The 9,851-nt window shown below is 35.3% G+C and overlaps 1 protein-coding gene across 1 annotated transcript in view; it reads right to left on the reverse strand.

Moving 5' to 3' along the window:
* Scaf (inactive serine protease scarface) overlaps positions 1 to 555 on the reverse strand; it is a 109,000-nt gene extending 108,445 nt beyond the window's left edge. Inside the window, exon 1 of the mRNA XM_076808558.1 lies at positions 393 to 555. The gene's annotated coding sequence lies outside the window, so the exon portion shown is untranslated. The remainder of the gene's footprint in view (positions 1 to 392) is intronic.
* Positions 556 to 9,851: the final 9,296 nt, after the last annotated feature.

Here is a 9,851-nt window from a genome sequence, read left to right on the forward strand (position 1 = left end):
ATGAAAAATTTATATTTCTTTCCTACATTAGGGAAGATTACAATAAAGAAACCTATCCATTCGCTTAACAAAATATCACGTCAATGGTTAGTACGTCTTTCAGATATAAAAAAAATTTCGCTTGATATAGTTATTATTCAGTGAATAGAACAATTAAACTGTGTTACTACCAAAGTTACTGCTGATTGTTATGAAAAATGATAGGATATTTCATTGTGAGGATTTGAGAAACGTTATTCATATCTAAATGCAACACCAAATATTATAGAGTTTTTGTTATACACGATCAAATATTATTTAAACATTCTATATTTGAAAAATGCTATGGATACTAGAAAATTGAGTTCCGGATAATTTGTGTATATAATAATATAAAAATTAGAGGTACTCACGTCCTCAATAGATCCGTATGCGATGAGGAAGATCCACCAAATGGAATTCACTGTTCTATGTGCTAGACACAAGAAACTCAACACAACTGGCGCTGCTTCAGTATTCGATCTTCTCTTATACTGATTCACCGAATTTGATTATATCCCCCTACCATGTAAATCGGAATTATAATTGTATACCCGCCTCCTTTACATCATCTTCTTCGGAAACATCCTCATAATTGCTAAGCCGTTTATTGCAAGTATTTTTACCTTATATTTTAGTACCAATTTTACATTTTGTTGCATGTACATTAATATCCTGCCACGTAGATATTTACTATCTATTAGAATTGGAGTTATACCAATTTTCATTGACTTAGTTCATCAGTTTTGAAGTTGAAAAATTGCACAGGTTTTATAATAGGTTACTATGTACTTGATTAGATATAGTAACAGTACGCGCTTAGTATATATGTACGTACATACCTCGTTCAAAGATCTGCGCAGTTTGTGATAATGCGACATAATCTATGACAACAAAAATATAGAAATATTGTTTTTCGAATTAAAAATATAATGTATCCCACCGCGCCTTAATAAGATGTTATTATTTTTTACGTATAGTTTGCCAGAAGATGTCAAGACAAATTCCATGCAAGTGTTACACCTATTTGCATGTAACATACCATTCAAAATTTTCATCAGCCGTAGTTAGAAAAAGTTCTATCAAGTTCGGTTCACATCACCTTCAACTTTCTAAATAGAAAATGATGTTTTTCCTGTAGCCAAAGTCGTCGACAATACCATGACCTTTAATCGACCTTCTAACTTCTTTCATTTCAAAATTAAATTGCTACTTCCTTTCACTGCACATAAAACTTTATCGATTTCTTATTATTAAAATATAAACAGATTATTATTTTTTCTTGTATTCCACATTAACATCATTACCATTGTTTAGTATATGTAAATACAGGTCACGAGAAAGATAACATCCGAAAATCTTCGTCAGGTTTAAAGATATAAAAGAGTTTTAGAACGTAATTGAAAGGTTTCCCAAGGATGACGCATACAATTTTCCCCTCCGAGGGACATATTTTCGGAATTATCAACGTGACAAGTGTTTTTCATATGAAACTATATAGTTTTATTTCGGGTACATTATAGCTGACATCAAAACGAATTCAAGCATATATCATAATATATGTATGTTTGAAATGAGCGACCTTCAAAAAGAAAAGAAAAAAATCTATGATGCATACCGTGCTTACTTAAATGGATTTTGTCTTGCTTATCAAGTTTCATATCTCCTGTGGGTGGGAGGTATAGAACACATCTAGTAACTCCTGGTCGTCGTAAGAGGCGACTAAAAGGGGAATCTGGGTTGTGGTTAGGAAGGAGGATGATGGTAGGAGAAGAGGTCTAGCGACTGGGCCTGATGTTGAATGGATTCCATTGGGCTTTCTCCGCCGTAACTCCTTTGGAGGAGATGGAAGTTTCACTTCTGGTGTAAGTTTCACGGTAGGAGCTGTTGGGCAAGCAATTCACTGGAGGGTTACCAGGAGGGGAATCATGACCTTCGACTGGTACCACCCTTCACTCAATGAGGACACCGCACTAGCCTCCCTTGTAACGTTCTCAAACGTGGCGTTACCGTTTATTACAGGAGATTCCACGTGTAGAGCGGTTACCCGTGGAATTGTGGGATTTGGTTCGGTTGGCATGCGATAAAGAAATGAATTTCAAGAAACCAGAATCCTTCTTTTAACAATAAAAACAAAATGGTTTATTGAAAAATGTGTTTTGCCGCTAGGTCGATGTGAACATACAATACGACACTTAGTTGTGTGAACTTTGTCTATTTTATATAAATGAACAGAAGATAGTTACGTAATGACGTATCGGTCGGTAATGAAGAATATTATTCTATTTCAGTTTCGGCACTAAGTCGGTATAGCTGAACAAAAGATTAACAAAATTACGCTTGGTCGGTAAAACAAAATATAGGATCGTTCGACGTTTTTGTTATTAAACTGTTAGAACCTTTGGTTAATTCATACCATAAAAAAACTTCAAAAAAGTAAAAAAATTACGCCAAGTACATAAAACAAATAAATCACAAAAAAACAGAAGATAATAATATGAATCATAAAAAAGTAGAATTGAAGAAAATATACAATCGCAAAAAATAGAAGATAATAATAATATAAATCAGAACAAAATACAAGAAAATATACAATATAAAAAAAGATGTGAAATCAAAAAGAGCTGCAAGTACATAAAGGTGCTTTCCAACTGCGCTTAAGATGACACAACTACATATACACAGCTAAAATGCTGTGTTCATACATTCCCTTACTCATATCGCGGACATTTTAATTAACCCATCAAAAAGAATCCCATTTAAAAACAATGTTGTAAATTAATAACTTTACACAATTAATGATATATACAAATTGCGCCAATTATAACAATGGTTATTTATACAAAGAAAAAATGTATATTTTTATACAAATAAATATTTGATTTATTCAAAATACTTGGCGCTGCGAAACCGAAAAAATATTAATTGTCTTAGTATTAATAATTTACAATAACTCCCTTACAATCTAAAATACATAAACATATACATATACATATTAGAAACGCAGTCTAATTTATTATACATATATTTAAATCTAATATCATACGTAGCATATGCACACGCATACCATACATACACACATTCATGAACGCACTCACACGAAAGAAAGAAAAAGATTAATGCAATTTATACATATTTATTCAGTTTAGCAACACCAATTCGGTTTCGCAGCGAAAAGTATTTTGAATAAATAAAATATTTATTTGTATAAAAATATACATTTTTTTCTTTGTATAAATATCCATTGTTATAATTGGCGCAATTTGTATATATCATTAATTGTGTAAAGCTATTAATTTACGACAATGTTTTTAAATGGGGTTCTTTTTGATGGGTTAATTAAAATGTCCGCGATATGAGTAAGGGAATGTATGAACACAGCATTTTAGCTGTGTATATGTAGTTGTGTCATCTTAAGCGCAGTTGGAAAGCACCTTTATGTACTTGCAGCTTATATTGATTTCACATCTTTTTTTATATTGTATATTTTCTTGTATTTTGTTCTGATTTATGTTATTATTATCTTCTATTTTTTGCGATTGTATATTTTCTTCAATTCTATTTTTTTATGATTTATATTATTATCTTCTCTTTTTTTGTGATTTATTTGTTTCATGTACTTGGCGTAATTTTTTTACTTTTTTTTAAGTATTTTTATGGGGATATATAGTACTTTGTGTACAGTACATAGTGCGCGAAGCAACATATGGCGCTGAACGTATTTAACATTGAACTGTAATAACAACCACAATTAACACCTTCCGAAGAAAAATATGTATGCATTTTTAGCATTTCGTGGCCAAGCTTGTTTTTCTACTTGTAAATCATCAACGGATACCCACGTTGTGCCCTTACCCCTTATCATACTCGTGTAATGACCATCGGCAATACTTTTACCGTGGTGGAAAATCGCTGCCTTAAGTTCATAACAGTGATCCCCCATTTGTATTTTAGTAGTAGGTTGTAACGTCCCACGATTTTTCGCGCGTTTCCTATTCCCAATTCCACTAGTAAACCTCAAAATCACTCCACTAAAGTCTATCAAACTCAACTCCTACCCCATCTCCTCAATCACCGATCACCTTGATGTTGCACCTTAGCGGTCAACAACACAGGATGATCAATACAAACCTCCACCTCGCTGATGTACCTTAGCGGTCCCCATCACGAGATGATCGTTTCAAAACCCTCTTCGCCTATTCGTCTTACAAGGCACGAATCATTCCCTCCAAAAACAAATTCAAACAAGTCCCTCATTACAAATCCCTCTTAAATCGAGACCAAGTCTCAACCCCCTCTTTAAGACTCATGAAGTCCAAGCCACTCTAATAACCCCTTTCCCGTAAAACACCCGAAATCCATTCGATGAGTTGAGTATCTCTTTTCGCAGTCATAAAAACCCCAGAAACCTAATTGCGACGTATATTTGGCGTACGTGACATAAATACGTCTATTAATAGACGTACCGTTTGTAAAAACCCCGGAAGTCCTACTGCGTCTTAAACCGAAATGTGTCAAGGTCTTTACCGCGCGTACCCCACAATACTCCTGTGAAAGTACATAAATATGAGGTCCTGACAGGCCGAGTCCTCTTTTTCTTCGACAGAAACCTCTTCGGTAGAAGGCTTTCTTGAAAAGTATATCTTAAAAGTGTTAATATTAAACTCAGTGTTCGACGATCACCGTAAGCCATTTATATTACTTAATATTATTGTGCATATCACCACCATACCATACTATTCTATTATTTTGTTTATAACTGCTTATCGCAATCTTACTATTCAATTATTTCGTTTATAACTGCTTATCGCAATCTTACTATTCTATTATTTTGTTTATAACTGCTTATCGCAATCTTATCATATTATTATTATTAACGATCATTATTAAACGACTTATATTGTATCTCATGTCCATATATATATATTAAATGTTATAACCATATTACAAATATTGTGCCAATGCTAAAAGCCCCTCGCACGATTATAATAACCGATTAACGAAGTTAATAAATCGCTTTGTTTAACATCTTGCTTCAAGTTGTTTGTGTTCAACCATTAGTTACGAACGTACTAAGATACAAACCAACGAGTCGGCGAAACAGCTGATCGCGGATCGCGAACTAGAGAACAGTGACAGTGTTTACTAACATTCCCTTGCATAGCTGCACGTATAGATGAATTTCTCAAGAAATATTACGAGGAAACTTTTTGTGCCTATGCAACGGTAAATCTGATATTACGTAAACCAAAACAAAGTGCTAACGGGTGTTCCCCAAATACGCTCTAGCTTTTAAACTTCCCTGGTCGACTAGTGTGCTGGATTATAGATTCGCGCCTGGCGTTCCTCCCTGTAAAACGATTAGTGTGCTGGATTATAGATTCGCGCCTGAATTCCTTCAAAATCCTCAGTGTGCTGGATTCAAGATTCGCGCCTGACGTTCCTCTCCTTCAAAACCCTCAGTGTGCTGGATTCAAGATTCGCGCCTGACGTTCCTCTCCTTCCAAACCCTCAGTGTGCTGGATTATAGATTCGCGCCTGAATTCCTTTCAAACCCTCAGTGTGCTGGATTATAGATTCGCGCCTGAATTCCTTTCAAACCCTCAGTGTGCTGGATTCAAGATTCGCGCCTAAGTTCCTTCCAAACCCTCAGTGTGACGGATTTAATATTCGCGCCTGGTCTTCCCCCAAAAATCTCAGAGTGCTGGATTTTAGATTCGCGCCTGTCTTTCTCCTTTCCTAATGTCATCGTACCCAAAAGACCTCACCCGGGACGTGACAAGGTATTGCTTTGATGTAGAAATTTTCCACTTTCGTTGTTGTTCCACTACTGTCGTGATCGAACAAATGTAATTTTGCAATAAGAATTTGTTTGGAAGCAGTTATATCGATTTTCTTCATTGTGTCTGATTTTGAATTATCACAATTAAGGCAAGAATCTTTCAGATTTTTCCATCCTGTGAAATTGTATTTTATTATATTTTGAAATTCAAATGATTTTCTTTTTAACATCTTGGGCAGTGCAAGATGAACCACACAATTTGTACTGATAGTATTACTTATGTAATTACACTCTAAACATCTTAATACCGTTGTAATTTCATGTTGTACTGCATTCTCTATAAGAATCTCATGATCACAAAAAGAGGTAATAAACTCTGCATCATGTAGCTGATTGTTAGCGTATTTTTCTCCTGCGAATTGCCGTAATGATATTATGTTTGGATTTTGATCCGATATATATTGGTCCATAAAGACTTTTATAATATGATCAGCTTTTTCAGTCGAAAATAAGTTTTCTCTTATGGATGGACAATATAACATGCATTGGATTGTGGCATTCGCATAACAAGACACACCATCAGAATTCGGGAGACCTCTTACGTAGTATTGAATGGTATCCACGATGTGATCATTAGTATTCTGACATTCGGATACATTATAATTAGGTACTGCCCAAACAGCACCACGAATATTGAGAACGCGGTTTTTTTAAATTCAAATAGTCATAAGATGAGGTCTATATTTTTTTTTCGCAATCTATTGTACTCTATTGTAGCCGATTCTTGTGCCTTTACAGAAGATGGATCATAATTGATAAGATGCAGTCATTGTAATGTGGTCACCCGAGAAAGAGCAACGTAAGTTTGTCCGCAAGTAAATATTGAATTACCTGCTTCTATGACAGCATTCTGCAAGCTTAGTCCTTGACTTTTGTGGATAGTTATACCATAGCTGAGACAAATCGGAAATTGTTTTCTAATAACGTACGCTCTATCCATTACTTCAAATTTAACACTTACACGTTCTATCATATGTTCTTGCCCCGTGGGTAATATAATTTTCAAATTTTCAACGTCATTATCAACACCTCGTGTAACTGAAACAAGTTTAGCAATGGTACCGTTGACAAGACCTAGCGTAACATCAATATTTCTTCTAATCATGATTTGCACTCCTGTTTTAACAATTACGACTCTTGCAAGTCCCGCCGTTCGGGAGCTATCATCGTCATTATTGTTTAGTACCTTTGACACCTTTTTTTCAAGTACGGTGCACAATTCGTTGTATCATGAGCAATCAAATGGATTTCTTCGGATGGAAATCGACTGAGCATTTCAGCGTTCAAAACATCACACTGTAGACATGTGGGAAGTAAACACACCGTATTAGATCCCACATTAAGCATGTAAACACTTAATTCCTTTAATCGGTCATTACAATTTGTCGCTTTGAAATTTAATTTCCTCGATTCTAAAAGCTTTCTATCCGAAACGGTCTCTACTCCGGTGCGAATTCTGGACAGGATATTTCTGTAAATATTATCACCCTGCTGTCGCATGTTTATTGTCAATTCGTCATAGCTAAACAAGGCAGACCATAAATTATAAGAACCTAATCCTCCAACACTTTTTCTCCATACTCTTATTGGATAATTGTATAAAAGCAGGTTCTTCGTGAACAGGAGGAAGTTGTAGTATGTCACCAAATAGCAACATAGGCTTTTTTCCGAACCAAGCATCATCGGAATCTGTAGTATCAAATATTTCTGTAAGTCGCAAAGGTATGTACAGGAAAGTTACGTTAGAAACCATCGAGATTTCATCGATGATTATTAAAGCAACATTTTTTAGCTGATCTCGTACAATTTGAAGGGCTGCATCGCTAAGTTGCCTATACTGGGCTGTATGCCCATGTTCTACAGGTAATTGAAATATTTGGTGTATGGTAAGAACTTCGATATTAAAAGCTGCGATTCCAGTAGGAGCAGTTACTGCTGAGTCTTTTCCGATAATCTGCTTAATCCAATGTCTGATAGTTTTGATTAAAAAACTTTTCCCAGTGCCATCTTCTCCATTCACATAAAGCCTGAGAATGTTATCCTTAGATGTCAAGGACTTAGTAACTGTATCAAATATCCGCTTCTGATCATGGTTCAATTCCGAAATCATTTCTTGAAGATCACCACAGTCAAAGGGTATAGCCGGTTAAGATGGTCAAATTTGCCCTTGAACCGAATTCGACTCACGATGAATCATTCGAAAGCTTATTAAATAAGAAACATTTGTGGCAATTTTCAACTTCGTATCTCCACCCGGAGGGTAGTAAAGGGCAAAAATAGAAAATTAGGTTTTTGCCGAATTTCTCCTATACTAGGGGATGAAAAATTTTGAAAAAAATCAGAGTCATTTCTGTTATCGGGTTACATATTAGAGAATTGTTTCAGATTTTTAAATTGAAAAACCAAGCTGTGAAAAATAAAAAACGCCAAAAAATGCTGAAAAATGCCGATTGTGTATCTATATATTTACTATAAGTACGTATCATTGTTACTATTGTCCTAAATTTTTTCAGATTTTTCAATTTGGTGCGCCGCAGTTAAAAAAAATTAAAAACCGATTTTATCGTCGTTTTTTCCGTATCAGAGTAACTTATACGTCGAATTGCTTCATGAAATAAGTGTTTTATGCGATCTTCAATGTTTATACGTACAGCAAAACATCATAGGAATTAAAGAAACTGGAAGAAACGAAGCATTTGAAACTATGTTATGCGCCTCACATTGTAAAGTATCTACCGTATTTTCCAACGGCGTCGGTGGTGCAGCGGCAGAGTGTCCTTGGGAGCGCATTTCCAGAGGGTCCACACGCAGAACGACGACATGGGCAAGCCACAGTTAAGCAACATAGTTAAGGCTAGAGTAGAGGCTTTAGTGGAGGAAATGAATACAGACAGAGCAAATGATACAAAGGTATGCGTATTTTCGCCTAGCAACAGAGCAGACAACCCCTCACAAACAGACAACCCCGGAAACTATTTCACAAATTTTATAGAAATGACTCATATTTTCAAAAACCTAAATAATAAAAAATCATCTAGCTTCGACGGAATCCCCAACATAATATTAAAAAAATTACCACCAATGTACATATATTACTACACAATTATCTTCAACAACTGCCTAAATAACACATACTTCCCAAATGCCTGGAGAACAGCCAAACTGATCCCAATTAAAAAAAAGGCAAAGAGGGAAGTACTCCCCTAAATTACAGACCAATTAGTCTCCTGCCAAATATTAGTAAGATTTTTGAGTCCATAGTTAATAACTCAATTACACATTTCTGCAAAGAGAACGACATAATACCAAACACCCAATTTGGATTCCAGTTCAAACAATCCACAATCCACGCGTTAACTAAATTTACATCCGATATATGCTGGGCGAGAAACGCGGGTGACTGCGTGGGCGCCTGCTTTGTGGACCTCGAAAAGGCGTTCGACACGGTATGGCTTGATGGTCTGATTTTTATTTTGAGCAACAAAGGCTTCCCAAGTCAACTAACAAAGTTATTGTGGAAAATGCTCCACGACAAAAAATTTGTAGTCGTTGATGGGGACGAGAGATCAACAATTAGCTTCAACATAAGAAATGGACTCCAACAAGGAACAGTAAACTCCCCCATCCTATTCAATATTTACACTAGTAATCTGTTGCATATATACGGTCTGAACAGTGACAAGAATAAATTTGCCATAGCCTTCGCAGATGATCTCCTCATCTATATAAGAGACAACAAACCATCAGAAATAAATAGAGCATTACAAGATATATTTGACAAATTACAAGATTTCTTTCACACATGGAAATTAAAAATAAATACAAACAAATGCGAGACAATCCTGTTCAGGCCGTACATATCAAAGATTTCAAACGCAAATGCTGACGTTCGAAGACACTCTAAAAAATTCGCATTACACGAGGTTAATGACATTCAAAAAACAATTCCGCATAAAACAGTAGTACGATATTTAGGAATCTTCCTGGACTT

Source organism: Andrena cerasifolii, chromosome 3 (genome assembly GCF_050908995.1).
Source record: "Andrena cerasifolii isolate SP2316 chromosome 3, iyAndCera1_principal, whole genome shotgun sequence".
Taxonomy (NCBI): Eukaryota; Metazoa; Arthropoda; class Insecta; order Hymenoptera; family Andrenidae; genus Andrena; species Andrena cerasifolii.